At 39.4% G+C, this 24337-nt stretch overlaps 1 long non-coding RNA gene across 13 annotated transcripts in view; it reads right to left on the reverse strand.

The window, feature by feature from the left end:
• LOC137770801 (uncharacterized) overlaps positions 1-24337 on the reverse strand; it is a 61388-nt gene that overhangs the window by 24143 nt on the left and 12908 nt on the right. For 8 of the 13 annotated variants that reach the window (XR_011075235.1, XR_011075241.1, XR_011075229.1 and 5 more), the window contains exon 3: positions 23122-23196. The exons of the other annotated variants lie outside the window; for them this stretch is intronic. This is a non-coding gene — a long non-coding RNA (uncharacterized lncRNA). The remainder of the gene's footprint in view (positions 1-23121; positions 23197-24337) is intronic. 13 annotated transcript variants of the gene reach the window in all.

Below are 24337 nucleotides of genomic sequence, written 5' to 3' on the forward strand. Positions count from 1 at the left end.
GTAACTGCTCCTATAGAACACCCACTGAACGCTGGCAGAAGACATCAGACCTCCCAAAAGGCAAGAAACTCCCCACGTACCTGGGTAGGACAAAAGAAAAAAGAAATAACAGAGACAAAAGAATAGGGACGGGGCCTGCAGGGACCAGTGGGAGGGAGCTGTGAAGGAGGAAAGGTTTCCACACACTAGGAAGCCCCTTTGCGGGCGGAGACTGCGGGTGGAAGCGGGGGAAGCTTCGGAGCCACGGAGGAGAGCGCAGCAACAGGGGTGCAGAGGGCAAAGTGGAGAGATACCCGCCCAGAGGATTGGTGCCGACTAGCACTCACCAGCCCAAGAGGCTTGTCTCTTCACCCGCTGGGGTGGGCAGGGGATGGTTGCTGAGGCTCAAGCTTCGGTCGGATCGCAGGGAGAGGGCTGGGGTTGGCGGCGTTAACACAGCCTGAAGGGGTTAGTGCACCACAGCTACAGGGGAGGGAGTCCGTGAAAAGGTCTGGAGCTGCCAAACAGGCAAGAGACCTTATCTTGCCTCTTTGTTTCCTGGTGCGCGAGGAGAGGGGATTCAGAGCGCCGCTTAAAGGAGCTCCAGAGACGGGCGCGAGCCGCGGCTATCAGCGCGGACGACAGAGACGGGCATGAGACGCTAAGGCTGCTGCTGCCACCACCAAGAAGCCTGTGTGCAAGCACAGGTCACTATACACACCGCCCCTCCCAGGAGCCTGTGCAGCCCGCCACCGCCAGGGTCCTGTGATACAGGGACAACTTCCACAGGAGAACGCACGGCGCGCCTCAGGCTGCTGCAACGTCACGCCAGCCTCTGCCGCTGCAGGCTCGCCCCCACATCCGTACCCCTCCCTCCCCCCAGCCTGAGTGAGCCAGAGCCCCCGAATCAGCAGCTCCTTTAACTCTGTCCTGTCTGAGCGAAGAACAGACGCCCTCAGGCGACCTAATTGCAGAGGCGGGTCCAAATCCAAACCTGACCCCGGGAGCTGTGCGAACAAAGAAGAGAAAGGGAAATCTCTCCCAGCAGCCTCAGGAGCAGCGGATGAAATCTCCACAGTCAACCCTGCATCTGTGGAATACCTGAACAGACAACGAACCATCCCAAATTGAGGAGGTGGACATTGGGAGCAATGATATATATATATTTTCCCCTTTTCCTCTTTTTGTGAGTGTTTATGCTTCTGTGTGAGATTTTGTCTGTATAGCTTTGCTTTCACCATTTGTCCTAGGGTTCTGTCCGTCCTTTTTTTTTACTTGAAATTTTTTTTTATCTTAATAAGTATTTTTTATTTTTATTTTAATAACTTTATTTTATTTCATCTTACTTTATTTTATTTTATTTTATTATATCCTCTTTCTTTCTTTCTTTCTTTCTTCCATTCTATTTTTTCTTACTTTTATTCTGAGCCGTGTGGATGAAAGGCTCTTGGTGCTCCAGCCAGGCATCAGGGCTGTGCCTCTGAGGTGGGAGAACCAACTTCAGGACACTGGTCCACAAGAGACCTCCCAGCTCCACGTAATAACAAATGGTGAAAATCTCCCAGAGATCTCCATCTCAACACCAAGACCCAGCTTCACTCAACGACCAGCAAGCTACAGTGCTGGACACCCTATGCCAAACAACTAGCAAGAAAGGAACACAGTCCCATCCATTAGCAGACAGGTTGCCTAAAATCATAATAAGGCCACAGACACCCCAAAACACACCACCAGACATGGACCTGCCCACCAGAAAGACAAGATCCAGCCTCATCCACCAGAACACAGGCACTAGTCCCCTCCACCAGGAAGCCTACACAACCCACTGAACCAACCTTAGCCACTGGGGACAGATACCAAAAACAACGGGAACTACAAACCTGCAGTCTGTGAAAAGGAGACCCCAAACACAGTAAGATAAGCAAAATGAGAAGACAGAAAAACACACAGCAGATGAAGGAGCAAGGTAAAAACACACCAGACCTGACAAATGAAGAGGAAATGAGGCAGTCTACCTGAAAAAGAAGTCAGAATAATGATAGTAAAGATGATCCAAAATCTTGGAAATAGACAAAATGCAAGAAACATTTAACAAGGATGTAGAAAAACTAAAGAGGAACCAAGCAATGATAAAAAAACAATAAATGAAATTAAAAACACTCTAGAAGGGATCAATAGCACAATAACTGAGGCAGAAGAACGGATAAGTGACCTGGAAGATAAAATAGTGGAAATAACTACTGCAGAGCAGGATAAAGAAAAAAGAATGAAAAGAACTGAAGACAGTCTCAGGGACCTCTGGGACAACATTAAATGCACCAACATTCGAATTATAGGGGTCCCAGAAGAAGAAGAGAAAAAGAAAGGGACTGAGAAAATATTTGAAGAGATTATAGTTGAAAACTTCCCTAATATGGGAAAGGAAATAGTTAATCAATTCCTGGAATCACAGAGAGTCCCATACAGGATAAATCCAAGGAAAAACACACCAAGACACATATTAATCAAACTATCAAAAATTAAATATAAAGAAAACATATTAAAAGCAGCAGGGGAAAAACAACAAATAACACACAAGGGAATCCCCATAAGGTTAATAGCTGATCTTTCAGCAGAAACTCTGCAAGCCAGAAGGGAGTGGCAGGATATACTTAAAGCGATGAAGGAGAAAAACCTACAAACAAGATTACTCTACCCAGCAAGGATCTCATTCAGTTTTGATGGAGAAATTAAAACCTTTACAGACAAGCAAAAGCTGAGAGAGTTCAGCACCACCAAACCAGCTTTACAACAAATGCTAAAGGAACTTCTCTGGGCAAGAAACAGAAGAGAAGGAAAACACCTACAATAACAAACCCAAAACATTTAAGAAAATGGGAATAGGAACATACATATCGATAATTACTTTGAATGTAAATGGATTAAATCCTCCCACCAAAAGACACAGATTGGCTGAATGGATACAGAAACAAGACCCGTATATATGCTGTCTACAAGAGACCCACTTCAGACCTAGGGACACATACAGACTGAAAGTGAGGGGATGCAAAAAGATATTCTATGCAAATGGAAATCAGAAGAAAGCTGGAGTAGCAATTCTCATATCAGACAAAATAGACTTTAAAATAAAGACTATCACAAGAGACAAAGAAGGACACTACAGAATGATCAAGGGATCGATTCAAGAAGAAGATATAACAATTGTAAATATTTATGCACCCAACATAGGAGCACCTCAATACATAAGGCAAATACTTACAGCCATAAAAGGGGAAATCGACAGTAACACAATCATAGTAGGGGACTTTAACACCCCATTTTCACCAATGGACAGATCATCCAAAATGAAAATAAATAAGGAAACACAAGCTTTAAGTGATACATTAAACAAGATGGACTGAAGTGATATTTATCGGACATTCCACTCAAAAACAACAGAATACACATTTTTCTCAAGTGCTCATGGAACATTCTCCAGGATAGATCATATCTTGGGTCACAAATCAAGCCTTGGTAAATTGAAGAAAACTGAAATTGTATCAACTATCTTTTCCAACCACAACACTATGAGACTAGATATCAATTACAGGAAAAGATCTGTAAAACATACAAACACGTTGAGGCTAAACAATACACTACTTAATAACGAAGTGATCACTGAAGAAATCAAACGGGAAATCAAAAAATACCTAGAAACAAATGACAATGGAGACACGACGAACCAAAACCTATGGGATGCAGCAAAAGCAGTTCTAAGAGGGAAGTTTATAGCAATACAAGCCTACCTCAAGAAACAGGAAAAATCTCAAATAAACAACCTAACCTTGCACCTAAAGCAATTAGAGAAAGAAGAACAAAAAAAAACCAAAGCTAGCCGAAGGAAAGAAATCATAAAGATCAGATCAGAAATAAATGAAAAAGAAATGAAGGAAACAATAGCAAAGATCAATAAAACTAAAAGCTGGTTCTTTGAGAAGATAAACAAAATTGATAAACCATTAGCCAGACTCATCATGAAAAAAAGGGAGAAGACTCAAAGCAATAGAATTAGAAATGAAAAAGGAGAAGTAACAACTGACACTGCAGAAATACAAACGATCATGAGAGATTACTACAAACAACTCTATGACAATAAAATGGACAACCTGGAAGAAATGGACCGATTCTTAGAAATGCACAACCTTCCGAGACTAAACCAGGAAGAAATAGAAAATATGAACAGACCAATCACAAGCACTGAAATTGAAACTGTGATTAAAAATCTTCCAACAAACAAAAGCCCAGGATCAGATGGCTTCACAGGCGAATTGTATCAAACATTTAGAGAAGAGCTAACACCTATCCTTCTCAAAGTCTTCCAAAATATTGCAGAGGGAGAAACACTCCCCAACTCATTCTACGAGGCCACCATCACCCTGATACCAAAACCAGACAAAGATGTCACAAAGAAAGAAAACTACAGGCCAATATCACTGATGAACATAGATGCAAAAATCCTCAACAAAATACTAGCAAACAGAATCCAACAGCACATTAAAAGGATCATACACCATGATCAAGTGGGCTTTATTCCAGGAATGCAAGATTTCTTCACTATACGCAAATCAATCAACGTGATTACACCATATTAAAAAACTGAAGGAGAAAAACCATATGATCATCTCAATAGATGTAGAGAAAGCTTTCGACAAAATCCAACACCCATTTATGATAAAAGCCCTGCAGAAAGTAGCCATAGACGGAACTTTCCTCAACATAATAAAGGCCATATATGACAAACCCACAGCCAACATCATCCTCAATGGTGAAAAACCGAAACCATTTCCACTAAGATCAGGAAAAAGACAAGGTTGCCCACTCTCACCACTATTATTCAACATAGTTTTGGAAGTTTTAGCCACAGCAATCAGAGAAGAAAAAGAAATAACAGGAATCCAAATTGGAAAAGAAGAAGTAAAGCTGTCACTGTTTGCAGATGACATGATACTATACATACAGAATCCTAAAGATGACACCAGAAAACTACTAGAGCTAATCAATGAATTTGGTAAATTAGCAGGATACAAAATTAATGCACAGAAATCTCTTGCATTCTTATACAATAATGATGAAAAATCTGAAAGTGAAATTAAGAAAACACTCTCGTTTACCATTGCAACAAAAAGAATAAAATATCTAGAAATGAACCTACCTAAGGAGACAAAAGACCTGTATGCAGAAAATTATAAGACACTGATGAAAGAAATTAAAGATGATACAAATAGATGGAGAGATATACCATGTTCTTGGATTGGAAGAATCAACATTGTGAAAATGGCTCTACTACCCAAAGCAATCTACAGATTCAATGCAATCCCTATCAAACTACCATTGGCATTTTTCACAGAACTAGAACAAAAAATTTCACAATTTGTATGGAAACACAAAAGACCCCGAATAGCCAAAGCAATTTTGAGAACGAAAAATGGAGCTGGGGGAATCAGGCTCCCTGACTTCAGACTATATTACAAAGCTACAGTAATCAAGACAGTTTGGTACTGGCACAAAAACAGAAATATAGATCAATGGAACAGGATAGAAAGCCCAGAGATAAACCGACGCACATATGGTCACCTTATCTTTGATAAAGGAGGCAAGCATATACAGTGGAGAAAAGACAGCCTCTTCAATAAGTGGTGCTGGGAAAATTGGACAGATACATGTAAAAGTATGAAATTAGAACACTCCCTGACCCCATGCACAAAAATAAACTCAAAATGGATTAAAGACCTAAGTGTAAGGCCAGACACTATCAAACTCTTAGAGGAAAACATAGGCAGAACACTCTATGACATAAATCACAGCAAGATTCTTTTTGACCCAGCTCCTAGAGAAATGGAAATAAAAACACAAATAAACAAATGGGACCTAATGAAACTTAAAAGCTTTTGCACAGCAAAGGAAACCATAAACAAGACCAAAAGACAACCCTCAGAATGGGAGAAAATATTTGCAAATGAAGCAACTGACAAAGGATTAATCTGCAAGATCTACAAGCAGCTCATGCAGCTCAATAACAAAAAAACGAACAACCCAATCCAAAAATGGGCAGAAGACCTAAATAGACATTTCTCCCAAGAAGATATACAGATTGCCAATAGACACATGAAAGAATGCTCAACATCATTAATCATTAGAGAAATGCAAATCAAAACTACAATGAGATATCATCTCACACCGGTCAGATTGGCCATCATCAAAAAATCTAGAAACAATAAATGCTGGAGAGGGTGTGGAGGAAAGGGAACACTCTTGCATTGTTGGTGGGAATGTAAATTGATACAGCCAGTATGGAGAACAGTATGGAGGTTCCTTAAAAAACTACCAATAGAACTACCATACGACCCACCAATCCCACTACTGTGCATATACCCTGAGAAAACCATAGTTCAAAAAGAATCATGTACCAAAATGTTCATTGCAGCTCTATTTACAATAGCCAGGACATGGAAGCAACCTAAGTGTCCATCATCGGATGAATGGATAAAGAAGATGTGGCACATATATACAATGGAATATTACTCAGCCATAAAAAGAAATGAAATGGAGGTATTTGTAATGAGGTGGAATGAGTTAGAATCTGTCATACAGAGTGAAGTAAGTCAGAGAGAGAAAAACAAATACAGTATGCTAACACATATATATGGAATCTAAGGGGAAAAAAAAAAAGGTCATGAAGAACCTAGTGGCAAGACGGGAATAAAGACACAGACCTACTAGAGAATGGACTTGAGGATATGGGGAGGGGGAGGGGTGAGATGTGACAGGGTGAGAGAGTGTCATGGACATATATACACTACCAAATGTAAAATAGATAGCTAGTGGGAAGCAGCCGCATAGCACAGGGAGATCAGCTCGGTGCTTTGTGACCACCTAGAGGGGTGGGATGGGGAGGGTGGGAGGGAGGGAGATGCAAGAGGGAAGAGATATGGGAACATATGTATATGTATAACTGATTCACTTTGTTATAAAGCAGAAACTAACACACCACTGTAAAGCAATTATACTTCAATAAAGATGTTTAAAAAAAAAACAAACAAACAAACAAAAAAAAAGAGATAAGAACAAAATATGTAAAATCAGAAATGAAGAAAGGGACATCACTACCAATTTTGTAGAGATAAAAAGGCTTACAATAGAGTACTATTAATAGTTGTATACCAACTAATTTGATAACTTAGATGAAATGAACACATTCCTAGAAACACACATCCTACCAAGAAATACAAAATCTGAACAGATCTAGAAGTTAAGATATGGAATCAGTTATCAAAACTCTCCCAACAACTGAACGCCCAGCACCAGGTATCTTCATGGTGAATTCTACCAACAACTTAAAGAAGAATTAACACCAATCCTTCTCAAGTTCTTCCAAACAATTTAAGAGGAGAGAATGTATCTTCACTCATTCTATGAGGTTAACATTACATCAATTACAAACCTAAAGACACTACAAGAAAAGTACACTACAGACCAATATCCCTTATGAATACTGATGCAAAAACCCTTTAAAAAATAATAAGAGACAGAACAGCCCATTATAAGGATTATACATCATGACCAAATGGGATTTATTCTTGCAAGGCAAGGTGGGTTCAACATATGAAAATCAATCAATGTAGCATAGCATGTAAACAGATTGAAGGAACTAAACTCCATGTGATCATCTTAATTGATGCAGAAAAAACATTTGACAAAATTCAATGCCATTTTATGATTAAAAAAAAAAAAAAACTCAACAAACCAGGAATACAAGTTGATGACTTCAACATAACAAAGGTCACAGATAGAAAACCAACAGCTATTATATCCAGTGGTGAAATCTTTCTCCCTAAGATCAGGAACAAAGGAAGGATGCCTGTTGTCACCACTTCTATTCAGCAAAGTACTGGAATTCCTAGCCAAATAAATAAGGCAAGATAAAAAATAAAAGGCATCTAAATCGGAAAGGAAGAAATAAAATTATATTTGTTCAGAGACAACACACACGCACAAAAAAAACCCTGTTAGAATTAATAAATGAATTTCGAAAATTTGCCAGATACAAAATCAACACTCAAAAATCAGTTGTTTCTCTATACACTAAGAATGAAAAGTTTGAAAAGGAAAGTAAAAAAAAAAAAAAACCATTTAAAATATCATGAAATATAGTAAAAGATGAGGAATAACTTAACCAGCGGGACAAAAGACATGTACATTGAAAACTAGAAAACGTTGCTGAAGGAAATTAATGAAGACACCAATAAATGTAAAGGCATCTTGTGTTCACAGATTGGAAGACTTAATGTTGTTAATATGTCAACACTACTTAAAGGGATGTACGGATTAAAAGCAATCTCTTTAAACATCACAGTGAGGTTTTTTCAGAAGTGGTAAAATTCATCCTAAAGTTCATATGGAATTTAAAAGGCCTGAATAGTCAAAATAATATGTAAAAAGAACAAAATTTGAAGTTTCAAATTTCTTGATTTCAAAACCTACTACACAACCACAGTAATCAAAATAGTACTGGCATAAACACACATACAGGACGGAGAATAGGCCAGTGGAACAAAATAGAAACCCAGATGTAAACCCGTATATACATCACCAAATGATTTTCAACAGGAGTGCCAAGACCACCCAATGGGGAAAGGATAGCGATTTCAACAAATGGTACTGGAAAAACAATATCCACATTCAAAAGAATGACGGTAGACCCTTACCTTACACCACATACAGAAATTAACTCAGTGAATCAAAGACCTAAATGTGAGACCTAAAACTATAAAACTCTTAGAAGAAAGTTCTGGGAAGAAAACCATGACATGAAATTTGGCAAAGAGTTCTTGAATATGACACTAAAAGTGGACGTAATAAAAGAAATAGATAAACTAGGTATTCAAAATTTAAAAATACTTCTTTCATCAAAAAATAAAATGAACCTGCTGAATGGGAGAAAATATTTGCAAATCCTATAGCTGATAAGGTTAATATCCAGTATGTATACACTTGAACACTGTTGGTGGCTACGGAAAATGGTGCACACAGAAAGGAAAACAGTATGGTCATTCCTCAAAACATTAAAAATAGAATTACCATATGATCCCATAATTCAAGTTCCTATTAAATACTCAAAAAGAATTGAAATTATGAACTCAAAGAGTTATGTGTTCACCCATGTTCATAGCAGAATTATTCACTATAGGCAAAAGGTGAAAAAACTCAAGGGTCCATTGAGGGATGAAGGGATATACAAAATGTGGCCTATACAAACAATAAATCAATATTCAGTCTTAAAAAGGAAGGGAATTCTGACACATGCTACAACATGGATCAACTTTCAGGCATTACGCTAAGTAAAATAAGCCAGTCACAAGAGGACAAATACTGTATGATCCCACTTATATGAAGTACATAGAGTAATCAAATTCACAGAGACAGAAAGTACAATGGTGGTTTCCAGGGGTGAGGGGGCAAGGGAAATGGAGAGTTGTTGTTTCATGAGTACAGACTATTATAGTTTTGTAAGATGAAAAGTTCTGTGGATGGATGATGGTAATGATAGCACAGCAGTGTAAATATATTTCATGCCTCTGGCCTGCACTCTTAAATTGTTAAGATGATAAATTTTATGTTATGTATATTTTACCAGATTTTTTTTAAATAAAGGAAAATTAAGACATTCATATAAAGAAACACTGATGAAGTTCATTACTAGTAGATCTGCTCAATAAGAATTGTTAAAGGAATCCTTCAGGCTGAAATGAAACGTAACTTGAAACCATATGAAGAATTAAAGAACAATGGTAAAGGTAACTACACTAAGTTTAAAAGGCCAACACATTTGCAGTTAGGGTTTGTAATGCCTCTTTTCAAAATGTGATTTAAAAGACAAATATATAAAATAGTTATTATAAGGCTATTAATGGGCACACAATACATAAGGATGTCATTTGTGACAAGTGCAGTGTAAACAAGGATACGGGATGTAAATAAGCAGAATTTTTGTTATTAGTAAATGAAAATGTTATTACTTCAAATTTGTTTTTTCATAAAATTAAGATGTTTACTTTAACCCCTGGGATAAGCACTAAGAAAATTACCTCACAAATATACAGAAAAGAAATAAGAAGAGAATCAAAATGGTAAACTGGGAAACACATCAACCACAAAAGAATGTAATAATGAAGGAACTGAAGAACAAAAAGGATATAAGATATCTAGAAAATAAATAGTGTAGCAGTAGAAGTAAGTTCAAAGGGCTCAATATAGGATCAACACAAAGAAGACTACACGCAATCACGTTATAATCAACTTGTTAAGTGTGAAGTACAAAGAGAGAATATTGAAAGGAACAAGAGAAAAGTGACTTGGCACATATGAGGGAACTCCCAGAAAATAATTTGTGAATTTCTCAGCAGAAACCTTACAGGCCAGGAGAGAGTTGGATGATATCGTCAAAGTACTGAAAAAAAAAAACAACCTGTGAGCAAAAATGACCATACCTAGCAAAATTATGCTTTAAAAATAAAGGAGAGATAAAGTCAACAAAATCAAAGTGAGTTCATCACTACTAGACCTGCCTTATAAGAAATGCTTAAGGGAGATCACTTTGAAATGAAAACATGTGAACAGAAATGCAAAAGCAAACAAAAGCATAAATTTCAATGGTAAACTCATACACACACACACAAATATAGCATAATAACACTGTAATGGTGCTGTATAAAGTACTTTAACCTTGAGATAAAAGTTAAAATTTGTTAACAATGTACAAAGAAGGAAACTGACTATAAGGACACAAAGTTTGGGTGGGAGTAAAAGAATAGATGTTTAGAACTACAAGATTTCTATGTAGCCTTCAGCTAACCACAAAGAAAAGGCCTATTATAAATAAACAAAAGATAAAGAGAAAAGAATCAAAGTAAATCACTACAAAAACATAATCAAACAACAATGAAATAAAGCTACAGAGAAAGAGGACAAAACAGCTGCAAAACACACGTAAGACAATTAACAAAATAGCAATAGTAAGTCCTTACTGATCGATAATTGATTTAATATAAATGGATTAATCTTCCCAATCAAAAGGCATAGAGTGGCTGAATGGATAAAAAAACAATATCCAACCTTATGTTGCCTACAAGAGACTCATTTTAGATTAAAAGACACATACAGGCTCAAAGTGAAGGAATGGAAAAAGATACTCCATGCAAATGGCAACAAAAACAAAGTGAGAGTTCCTATATGCATAACAGACAAAATAGACATTAAGTCAAAAATTGTCTGTATAGACAAAGAAGGTTTCTATATGATAATAAAAGAGTCAACTCAACAGGAGGATATAACAATTATATATGCATCCAGCATCAGAGCACATAAAGCTCTAAAGGAAATATCAAAATTAAATGGAGAACTTGATTGCAGTACACGAATAGTAAGGGACTTCAATAACCCAGTTACAATAATGGATAGAACACCCAGATGGAAAATCAATCAACAAACATGACTTGAACAACACTATGGACCATATGGTCCTTACAGACATATACAAAACATTTCATCTAACATCAGCACATACACGTTCATTTCAAGTACACACACACCATTCTCCAGAATAGATAATATGTTAGGCCACAATCAAGTCTTAACAAATTTAAAAAGTCTTAAATAATTTCAAGTATCTTTTCTGATCACAATGGTATGAAACTAGAAATCCCATAATAGTAACAAAACAGGAATATCTGGAGGTCCCTGGTGGCACAGTGCTTAAGAATCTGCCTGCCAATGCAGGGGACATGGGTTCATTCCCTGGTAAGCAAAGATCTCACATGATGCAGAGCAACTAAGCCTATGCACCACAACTACTGAGCCTGCGCTCTAGGGCCCACGTGCCACAACTACTGAACCAGAGTGCTGCAACTACTGAAGCCTGCGTGCCTTAAAGGCTGTTCTCTGCAACAAGAAAAGCCACTGCAATCAGAAGCCCGTGCACCACAACAAAGAGTAGCCCCTGCTCACTGCAACTAGAGAAAGCCTGCATGCAGCGACAAAGACCCAACACAGCAAAAAATTAAATTAAACACAAAATTTTTATAAAGAAAAGAAAACAAGAAAATTTACCAATATGTGGAAACTAAACAATATACTCTTTTCCCCGGTTCCACTTTTATTGAGATGTAACTGCCATAGAGCCCTGCATAAGTTTTAGGTGTACAGCATAAAGATATGACTTAAGTACATCAAGAAATGATTACCACAGTAAGTTTAGTGAACATCATCTCATATGGCCACAAAATAAAAGAAAAAGAAAAAAATGTTTTCCTTGTGATGAGAACTCTTAGGATTTACTCTCTTAACCTTCATGCATAACACACAGCAATGTTAATTATATTTATCACGTTGAATAATACAGTCTTGAGCAACCATTGGGTCAAAGAGAAAATCAAAAGGGAATTTTAAAAGAATCTTGACACAAACTAAAATGAAACACAACACACCAAGATTTATGGGATGCAGCAAAAGCAGTACTACAGGAGAAGTTTGTAGTGATAAATGCATACATTAAAGGAGAAGTAAAACCTCAAGTAAACAATCTCACTTTATGCCTCAAGGAACTAGAAAAAGAAGAAAAAAGTAATCTCAAATTTGGCAGAAGGAAGGAAATAGTAAAGATTAGAGCAGAAATAAATCAAATAGAGAATAGAAAAACAATAGAAAATAGAAACAAAACTAAGTGGTGTTTTTTGGAAAGATAAATTTCAAAGACTCTTGACTACACGAATTAAGAAAAAAATACAAAAGACAACTCAATAAAATCAGAAATGAAAGAGGAGACAATGCAAGTGATGCCTCAGAAATAAAGGAATCATAAGGGTCCATTATCAATTATGCCAACAAATGTGATAATCTAGAAGAAATGGATAAATTCCTACAAACATACAACCTACCAACACTGAATCAAGATAACACAGAAAGTCTGAACAGTCCAATAACAAATAAGGAGATCGAATCAATAATTTAAAAAAAAGCAAAATAGAAAATCCAGGACCAGATGGCTTCCCTGGTGAATTTTGCCAAATATTTGAAGAATTACTACCAATCCTTTTCAAACTCATCCAAAAAACTGGATAGGAGGGAACACTTCCAAACTAATTTTACAAGGCTAGCATTACCCCGATACCAAAGCCAGACACAGACACTACAAGAAAAGAAAATTACAGCTAATATCTTTGATAGACATAGATGCAAAAATCCTCAACAAAGTATTAGCAAACCAATTTTAACAATAAATTTAACTTATCATACACCATGCTAAAGTCAGATTTATTCCTGGGATGCAAGGATGGTTCAACATACACAAATCAACCAATGTGATACACCACATTAACAAAATGAAGGAAAAATCATATGATCATCTCAATAGAGGCAGAAAAGGATTTGACAAAATTCAACATCCTTTCATGATAAAAACTCTAAACAAATTAGGTGTAGAAGGAATGTACCTCAACACAATAAAGGCATATGAAAAAGAAAAGACCACAGCAAACATCTTACTCAACAGTGAAAAACTAAAAGCTGTCCCTCTAATATCAGGAAGAACGCAAGAATGTCCACACTTACCACTTCTATTCAACATAGCACTGGAAGACGGAGGAATTAGGCAAGAAAAAGAAATAAAATGCATCCAAATCAGAAAGGAAGAAGTAAAATTACCTGTTTGCAGATCACACGATCATACATGTAGAAAATCCTAAAGATTCAACAACAATAGCAATAAAAACTGTTAGAGGGGCTTCCCTGGTGGCGCAGTGGCCAATGCAGGGGACACGGGTTCGAGCCCTGGTCTGGGAAGATCACACATGCCACGGAGCAAATGGGACCGTGAGCCACAGCTACTGAGCCTGCACGTCTGGAGCCTGTGCTCCGCAACAAGAGGCCGCGATAGTGAGAGGCCCGCGCACCGTGATGAAGAGTGGCCCCTGCTCGCCGCAACTAGAGAAAGCCCTCGCACAGAAACGAAGACCCAACACACCCAAAAGTAAGTAAGTAAGTAAATAAATAAATAAATAAAAACCAAAAAACTGTTAGAACTCATAAGTGAGTTTAGTAAAGTTGCAGGATATAAAATCAGCATATAGAAGTCATTATACAAAAGGAATGACCTACCCAAAAAAGGAAATTAAGAAAACAACCCCATTCTTAATTTCATTACAAAGAATAAAATACTTAGGAATAAATTTAGCCAAAGGGGTGAAAGATCTCTATATTGAAAAGTATAAAAAATGGATGAGGAAAATTAAAGATGACACTGATAATATGGAAAGACATCCCATGTTCATGAACTGGAGGATTTACTATCATTAAAATATCCATACTACCCAAAGTGATCCACATATTCAATGCAATCCCTATTAAAATCCCAATGGGGGACTTCCCTGGTGGTGCAGTGGTTAAGAATCCGCCTGCCAATGCAGGGGACACAGGTTTGAGCCCTGGTCTGGGAAGATCCCACATGCCGTGGAGCAACGAAGTCCACACGCCACAACTCCTGAAGCCCGCACACCTAGAGATCGTGCTCTGCAATGAGAGAAGCAACTGCAATGAGAAGCCCGTGCACCACAACAGAGTAGCCCCCACTCGCCTCAACCAAAGAAAGCCCACACTCAGCAACAAAGACCCAACGCAGCCAAAAATAAATAAATTAATTAAATTAATTTATTTTTAAAAATGGGCAAAGGACTCGAATAGACATTTCTCCAAAGGAGGCATATAAATGGCCAACAGATGTATGAAAAGGTGCTCAACATCACTAACTGTCAGAGAAATGCAAGTCAAACCACAATGAGATATCACCTATTACAATGGCGATTATCAAAAAGACAAAAGATAACAAGTGTTGATGAGGATGTGGAGAAAAGGGAACCCTCGTGCATTTTTGTTGGGTATGTAAATTGATACAGCCACTAAGGAAAACAGTATTGAAGTTCCTCAAAACATTAAAAATACAACTACCTTATGACTCAGCAATCCCACTTCTGGGTATACAGCAAAAGGAAATGAAATTGGTATCGTGAAGAGACATATGCACTTCCATGTTTACTTTTCACAGTAGCCAAGATATTGGATCAACTGAAGTGTCTGTAGATTCATGAATGGATAAATAGAGTGTGGTATATAAACAGGCATATCTCGTTTTATTGTGCTTTGCAGATACTACGTTGTCTACAGATTGAAGGTTTGTGGCAATCCTGCATTGAGTAAGTCCATTGGTGCCATTTTCCCAATTAGCATTACTTTAAAATTAAGGTAAGTACATTGGTTTTTTAGACACAATGCTATCGCACATTAACACACTATAATATAGTATACACATAAGTTTTATATGCACGGGTAAACCAAAAAATTCATGTGGCTTGTTTTGTTGCAATATTTGCTTTATTTTGGTGGTCTGGAACCAAACCTGCAGTATCTCCAAGGTATGCCTGTATACGATGGAATATTATTCAGCCCTTAAAATGAAGGAAATGCTGCTATTTGTGACAACATGGATGAACCTGAAAGAGATTATGCTAAGTGAAATAAGCCAGATACAGAAAGACAGCTACAAACACTTCAGGATGCTACTTTTATGTGCCATCTGAAATAGTCATAGATGTGGGGTGCAGAACAGTGGTTGACAGTAGATGAGGGGATGGGAAAATTGGCAGGTACTGATCACGAGGTACAAAGTTTCAGTTATGCAAGGTGAATAATTTCTGGAAATCTAGTGTACAACAATGTGCATATAGTTAACAATGCTGTATTGTGTACTTGTAATTTGCTAAGAGGGTAGATCTGAAGTGTTCTCACCATAAAGAAAGAAAAAAGAAAATGGTAATTATATGAGGTGATGGATATGTGAATTGGCTTGATTGTGGCAATTATTTCAAAAATGTATATGTATATCAAAACATCAAGTTGTATATCTTAAATATATATTTTTATTTCTCTATTATACCTCATTAAAGATGGGAAGAAGAAAGAAATGAGGTAATGATACATACTACAATATGGGTGAACCTTGAAAATTATGCTATGTGAAAGAAGCCAGACATAAATGGTCACATACTGTATAATTTACACTTATATGAAATATCCAAATAGATGTCTCTATAGAGACAGAAAGCAGATTGGTGACTGCCCAGGGGTTAGGTAGAAGAAAGCATGGGTAGGTCTTCCGTTTACAGCGATAAAAATATTTTTGAACCACGTAGAAGTAAGGGTTGCACAACATGGTGAAGGTACTAAATGCTATTGAATCGTGCGAGTTAAAACGGTTAATTTTATCTCTGTAAAAAGTAAAACTTCTCCCCAAGTTACGTTTAGTTAATTTACTGTGTCCTGACAAGTTTTAATATGAATCATATCGTTAAGAAGAAACAGCCTCAATTCACACCAAATAAACATTCAGTTTAGCGAGGTATCTGTTTTCTAATGGTTTTTTTAATGTCCTAACTTTAGCATACTACACCATCCCTATTGTTGTGGTAGAGCAAATGGCATGAACCAGAGGTGGAAACCTAAATCAGACCTTAGAACTCTAACTGAATTTTTGAGACCATGCAACGGCAGGGTTTACGTGTTTTTGCTTCAACATGTTTGTACCTACAATTTCTTATCTTGTTCTACCTGACTTTTTAAAATCTTTAATTCATTTACCTTAAAATATGTAAATAGTTTATAACAAGCAAGTAAATATCTATGTATTGCTAGAAAAGAGATAATCTAATGATGAGCTTTCTTTATTCGTCATATTTTATACTGTTAGAAGAATGAGGCTATCAACTGAATTCTGTCCCCCCAAAATTCATATATTCAAGCTCTAACAAAGTGATGGTATTTGGAGATGAGGCCTTTGGCAGGTAATTAGATTAAATGATGTCATGAGGATTAGGCTCTATTAGTGCCCCTAGAAGAGGAAACCAGAGAGTTTTTTCTGTCTCTCTCCACCATGTGAGGACACAGTGAAAAGACAGTTGTCTGCAAGCCAGGAAGAGAGCCCTCACCAGGCACTGAATTGGCCAGCACCGTGATCTTAGACTTCCAAGCCTCTAGAACTGTGAGTTGTTAAAGTCACCAAGCCTATAGTATTATGTTATGGCAGCTTGAGCTATAAGAGTACTAAATGGAAGAGACATGGAGGAACCCTAAACACATATTGCTAAATGAAAGAGGCCAAACTGAAATGGATACATACTATATGATTTCAGCTATATGACATCCTGGAAAAGGTAGGGCACTTAAACTATTCTGTATGATACTGTAATGGTCAATGCTTGTCATACATTCGTCAAAACCCATAGGATATGCAACAGAGTAAACTGTAATGTAAACTATGGATATTAGTTAATAGTAATATATGAACTTCGGCTCATCAATTGTAAAAAATGCCCCACACTAATGCAAGACGTTAATAATAGGGGAAACTTTGGTTTGGGGAATAGATGTGAGGGGCTGTATGGGAACTCTATACTCTGCTCAAATTCTCTTTAAACTTAAAACTACTCTAAATATAGTCTACCAATTTATTTAAACAAAATAAATCTAAGTTGCCTCATCATACTGTGAGGTTATTACCATCTTACAGTTTTTCTATTTGACCTACTTCTTTAATGTTCATTTCTATCTTCTTTTATCTTTGTAAAAAATATATCAAATGTTTTGTACTATTTCACCTCCCAGCCTATTATCTTTTTAGTTATATGTCTTTCACAAACTTTCATTGGAAACTACATTAGATATCCTTGACTTATTACACTCCATGCCCATTACTATTTTCACCACCTCCCTAGTAATGCTTGAACCTTGGCTATGACCCATTGTCACCTCTGGACAAATAGTTTCTGCTCTATTTTCTGTCTTCTGTCCTTCTGGGCCACTTCTATCTACCATCATTACCCAAAGAACTGACTTTACAGATTCTATATGCCAGTGTGTAAGACTTGCAGTGTTTTAAGAAGTATCCCAACTTCATGATGATGATTTGGGGTCATTACCAAAGCACTCGGGATCATACATACTATCTTAAGGTAGTTTTATAGGACAACGCACATTGGTATTTTCCTCCTATTAACAGAGTAGGAAACTGTGGGTTGATCTGCAGCTATTTTGATTAAGAAAGCAGGATATGAACTCTGCTTCTTTGCTGGGGTACTTGGCACTGCTCCTTCTCTTGCTGGGACATATTTTGCGCCTTTACAGCCTGGCATCCAGGCGTACTGATCAGACTAATGTTTGGCTTTATTGGATATGTTGACCAGTCTGATTGACATTCTGGTACATACAGGGTACTTGGTCATGGTTGCTCACCTCTGAACCTCAGCTTCATCACCTGCAAGGTGCAACTAATAGCACATCCGCTTTGTGGGGTTTTTATGGATTTGGCAAGCGTCATAGTGCCTGGCACGTGCTAGAGACTCAGATGATGCAGTAATTACCCAAATTTGCATTTTCAGTGGATCCTTCCCACCTGGAGAAGGTGACTCACGGCCTTGGGGGAGGAAGAGCAGGACAAACAGCAAGGGCAGCATGGGCCAAGGCAAGGAGGTGAGAACTGACATGCAGGGGGGCCTCATGCTGGTATCACCAGAGGGCCCAGAGTGAGCCAGGATGTGGGGAGAGACTGGCCGGTCAGTAAGACCAGGCCAAGAAGGGCCGTGTGAGTGGGCTTAGCTTTTACCCTGTGGTAGAGGCCATCCAAAGGAGAAAGTGGAAGATGGGTAGGTATAGACTTCTCCCTTAGGAATTGTCCTCGGGGTCTGTTTATCTCTTGGCAGGGTCCATTCAATGAGTTGGCACCTCCAGCACATTCTAGAGAGGACTGGTCATGTCTGACCCTCTGGAGATACAGCCCTGACCTCCTGGCCACCTCACTGAGGAGAGGGCTCATGGGGGAATGGGAATCAGCCTCACTCTGCATCTGTCCACCAGTCCTGCACCCTGGACTCCAGGACCACTCACTTGCAAGAGACACATCCAGCTGCCAGAGGAAGTGACATTTCCTGACTCATCTGGCTAAGAATGAGCAGAGTATTGCTGACCATTCCAGGGGAGTAGCTGCCACAGAAGATCAGGATGGGTCCAAGCCATAGAAGATCAGAAGGAACAAAGGTCAGCCCACGTGGGGGTTCACATGGGCGCCTCACAGTCACCAACATGCCCTCGAGTTTCCCTTCCAGCCCAACACACACTCCACCTGCCCACAGTCGCCTGTGCCACCATCACACAGCCCCACAGAGCTCCAAACATCCTCAAACACACAAACTCCCTACCTATAAGCAGATGCCTGTGTGCCCAGAACCCTCCTGCTCCAGTATACATGCACTACAAACCCCAATAAAATCACAGCCACAGTCTTGAATACAAAAACACACCCCCAACGGCCCCCAATAATCAAACACCTAAATCCTCATATCCCACAAAAATCCACCCAACCCCATATAACCCCCCAATGCAAACACACAAACCCTTCAACAATAGCCAAATACATTCAAACCAAACTCACATACTTCTTAATATAAGACAGAACCCCCAAAATCCAAATATAACACATACAGTCCCCCCACAGCTGTGAACATCCACGTATGTACAATGCCTCAGAAGCTGAGACAAACACAAAATACCATCAGAGAGACACAATGTTTCCAACCTTCTCCTAAATACTCCCCCCACAACACATGATGAACTCACACCCCCAATACAAACATACACCCATCTCCCTCTTGAGATACTATAAACAGCCTCTGTCACATCCCCTGATTATACACACACAGCTAGCAACCCCAATTTACACTGACAACCCCAGTCTCTGCAAATTCCTCCACACCAAAAATACACTCCCTAAACTCTTACCCTACAGGATGAGCATATGTATAACCCCTATACTCTGAATACACACAGATCCAACACACAAAACATTAAAATGCATACCCCTACCTCTTCTCAAGTGCCTGCACACAGAGCCTCAAAACACCCAGAACCAGCCCCACCACCCAGCCGCACCATGCTACACCAACCGTACACTCATAAAGGCACTCAGGCCCCTCATCTCTCCCCAGATCACACATACACAGTCTCTACACAGCTTTACTATTACCCCAAACCATCCTATACCCCAAACATACATCCATGAGTTCCCCACACAGCCCTAACCCGTGACAGAGGCAGCTCTACCAGGGGCATCATGGCACCCCGAGCGGGCAAATGCCGCTGAGGTAAGTGCCTACTATGTTGCTGCAATTCTTGCTGCTGTTGCAAATCATCCCTTGACCCCACTGAGGCTGACTGGGACACCCTAAACGGGAAGTGGCAGCATATGAGTCAGGGAAGAGGAAAACTCCCTTCCAGGTATTCCCTGTCACCATCCATTGCACCAAAACATCGGATGACCAGCATGAACAAGAAACAGAGACATGTAACTATACCATGATAGAAATGCAAATTTTTCTAGAAAAAATTTCTCCAAGGGAAGGGGGAGAACTGTGTTCCCCCTAATTATAAAGCCATGCTGTTACAATTCAAAGAAACGTCAGATACAGTACAACAGGCATTGGACTGCATCCATGTTGTAGCTAGATATGAGAAAGATAATTTTTCTGAAGCCCCAAGTCTCACTTGCCACTAAAGGCACATGGGCCCCGCTGCCCCATCGGCCAGGAACCCAACAGAGGACCCTTAAGGGGTAGAGGGACTTCTGGGACCCTTACTGGTCTCCACCAAGGGGTGGTGCTTCACACAGCTCCATCCTTCATGGGATGACTAACAGACCTCCCTGTATTGGCAGCTCTGGAGATCGGGGTCCCTAATGACGTAACCTTGGGACAGCCCAAGCACAAGGTAGAAATTTTTGCTCAGGCGTTACAGACTCTTCAGCAGACTGGAGTGATGGGCAGCTGTCACCTCTCCGAATCCTGTACCCTGACCTCTGCCAGGGCCTCTGCCTTAGGGACCTGGCAGATCCCTGGAGCGTGGCCCTCCTCTGGGACAACTGCCCATATACTTCTCTAATTATCCTTGGGACACACATAAACAACCTTTCTTATGGCTCTCATTGACAACTGGAGCTCAAATTACAGTGCTTCCTGGGAAACCCTTCAATTATAAGCAAGGGCCACACGTTAGATTACAACGCATAATAGTCAGGGGAGTGGAAAGCATTCAGCTTCCATTGAATGTCACTACTGAAACAATCTTTATTAAAAATCTTGTAGTGGTGGTAGCCCCTTTGGCCCTACCTTTTCCCGTTACAGCTATGGATGCCTTGATGTACCGCAACGCCATTTGGAACAAACCCAAATCCCTGGTCTTCCTGGTGGAAGCTGAATATTGGGAGCCCATAAGACTGCCACCTAAGACAGCAAATATCCCCCAATAACATGTATGACAGGGGGCTGTGGGATTGCAGCCCAAAATTCAAAATTTATGACAAGAAGAAGTCATTAAACACACCATTTCTCCTTTTCAATTCCCCCATTTGGCTGCTATTAAAGCCTGCTATTAATGAGTGGCGCCTTATAAGCAACTACGGAAATATCAATGCTGATCCCCACTAGTAAGGCTCCCATTTCCAACACTGTCCAGTTAATTAAGGCTATCCAAAGGGCTCCAGGGAATTACTTTGCTGTGACAATCTAGCTATTATGTTCTATTCAGTACCAGTTATTGAGGAGTCCCAGCTGCAGTCTACTTTTACTGCAGAAGGCACCCAGTATGTTCTAACCTGTCTGCCTACTGGCTATCTTAACAGCCCAGCTATTGCCCACAGTCTTTGCTGGCAAGACCTGGTGTCCCCTTGCACCGTCTGGCACTATACTGATGTTCTAATCCAGAGCCCCTCAGGAGATTGGTGCACGAGGCCCTAACATGGTTGGTGACCCATCTATAACATACAGGTGGCCTACTGCCCCACAGAAAATTCAAGGGCTCTCCACAACTATTACATTTCTGGGCATTAACTGATCCTCTAAAAGCCAGGAAATTCCTCTTGCAGCTAAACCTCAGCTGTTAACTATTCAGCCCCCCAACACACTATAGCAAGCCCAACTCGTCTTACTTAGGTCTCTTCACACTTCGGAGGCAACAAATACCACACTTGTCCATCATTCGTAGACCCATTTATGCAGCCACGTACAAACCCTCCATATTTTACTGGTGAAGAGCTAAACAATAAGCTTTATAGCAGGCACAAAGGTCAATCAGTCAAGCCCTCCCACTGGTTCCCCCTGGCTGCTCCTTCTGGGCTGAGAATGGACTATGTGTCCCGGAGCCTTTGGACTAACACAGCTCCTCCTAGCTGCCTGTGGGCTTCTGGACCAGACGGCTGCTCTCTACACCACTACACCCCCTCAGAACCGATTTGGGAACTGGTTCGTTGGTTTTGGTCTTGGTTTGGTGTGCACTGATGCCAGAGTTTGCTTGCGTCTTTTGCGTTTTGGTGTACACAATGGGAAATACTCCATCTACCCTGAAGGAGAGCCCTTTGGGGCCTATATTAGATAAATGGGTGAAACATAGCCCTGAGCCTATGACTAAGAAACACATGATATACTATTGTAATAGGGTGCGGACCCAAAATATAGGATCAGAAGGGTGGTAGCCCCTGAATGGCTCACTCAACTTTTATAGGATCTCGCAGTTATAAGTGTTTCGCAAAACAGGAAGCTGCACCGGCAGTTGTTCCAACTGCCCACCCTCCCCCCCATGCCGCCATCACATTCACCACCTCCTGTTTCCCCTACCCACGGGGATCAAATAGAAGTTTCTGTGTGAACCCCTAGAGCACAGGAGCCGGATTTAGTATCACCATCTAAGACTCCACAGGCCACCCAATTTGGACCGGGAGCCACTTCCACAGCAGGGCAATTTCCCTTGTGCTGACAACCTATAAGAGGCCCGGCGACGCCCTTGGACTTGAGGCATCTGATTCCAATTTCCCCACAGGAGCCCCAGGGAACTTTGACAGTGGGGAACGAGTTGATTGACTCTCCAATAGATACCACTCCCCAAACCCTCCCTGTTTATCTTAAGAGGCTTGTAAATATTAAACAAAGGGGAAACAAAGTCATCCTAGGAAAAACTTGCCTGTATCTTTGAGATGCAAACGTCCTTTCTGGTCTTCTCTGGAACCGTCATCTCTGCCATCTTTTTAAAATGCATCTTTTTAAAAGAGGGTAAAGTAATTTAGAAATTGACTTATCAAGGATAAATAAAAAACCTAAGTGTCTTTTCTGTAAAAATTCAGCCATCTAGACAAGTGAGTTTGATTTTTTCCATCTGTGAGAAACGTAATTTGAATCCAACCTCTTTTTGGAAACTGAGGGGTTTCACATGGCTGTACCTGACTCCCTGCTGAAATTTGGAAATGACAACTATGACGTCTCTGTATGTTTGTGTCCTCATATGTGTCTTTGTCTTTGGATAACATTGCTGAGGTTGATTTGTGGATGAGCTCTATTTAATTGGCTTAAAGAAAAGTGAGCACTTACAAACCAAACTATTCTAAATACAAGAGAAATTGAGCTAAATGAGCTTCAGGTTCATGTGAACTGGGAAATAGTCAGTATTAATTAAGACCTGGTACTAACGTTCGTTTGTTGATCTAATTAATATAGACATGCTGTTAGAGTCATCAACATTAAGTATAATACTTTTATTGTGCCTAGGTTTAATATAAGCTAAATAAAATCTTGTTATATCTATTGCAAATTTGTCAGCAAGGAAATAACCTGATGTGAAGAAACTTTTAAGGAAAGAAAATGCAAATGAAATAAGAGCTTTAGGTGAACTTTTTAAAATACTTATCTTTTAGGAAGGTCTATCTAAAATTAGTCTCTCCAGATATTTGACCACTTGAAAGTCAGAATTGTGCTAAAATAAGTGACAGAAGGTTTATGGAAAGTGGACCCTGAAAAAAAGAGTTCTGTACGTGGTCAGGATTGACTAAGTTTAAAATAAGTTTAATTGAGTAAATAAATTTTAAAAGTAAGCTGGTGCAAAACTTGCATTTCGCTTTTCTCTCTGTTAAGAAGACAAGGTTTCTTAAGATTTTGGACTGCCTTTGATACCAGATTTTAAGTTTTTCTACCTTTTAAGAGATCTGTTCTGTACTTGCCTTTGAAATCTTTTATTGTTACTTTGGCTAACTGAATAACTATTGTTTCACAGTGACATGTGATCCTATCTGACTGTTTTAAACCCTTTTCTTATTTTTTGGACAAAACTTCCCAAATCAAATTATAATGAAGTTCCTTTGACCTTTAGCTAGCTTTGGGGTGCTTCAAAGGGCCCCTGAAACATC

The sequence above is a fragment of the Eschrichtius robustus genome, chromosome 10 (assembly GCF_028021215.1).
Source record: "Eschrichtius robustus isolate mEscRob2 chromosome 10, mEscRob2.pri, whole genome shotgun sequence".
NCBI classification, from domain to species: Eukaryota; Metazoa; Chordata; class Mammalia; order Artiodactyla; family Eschrichtiidae; genus Eschrichtius; species Eschrichtius robustus.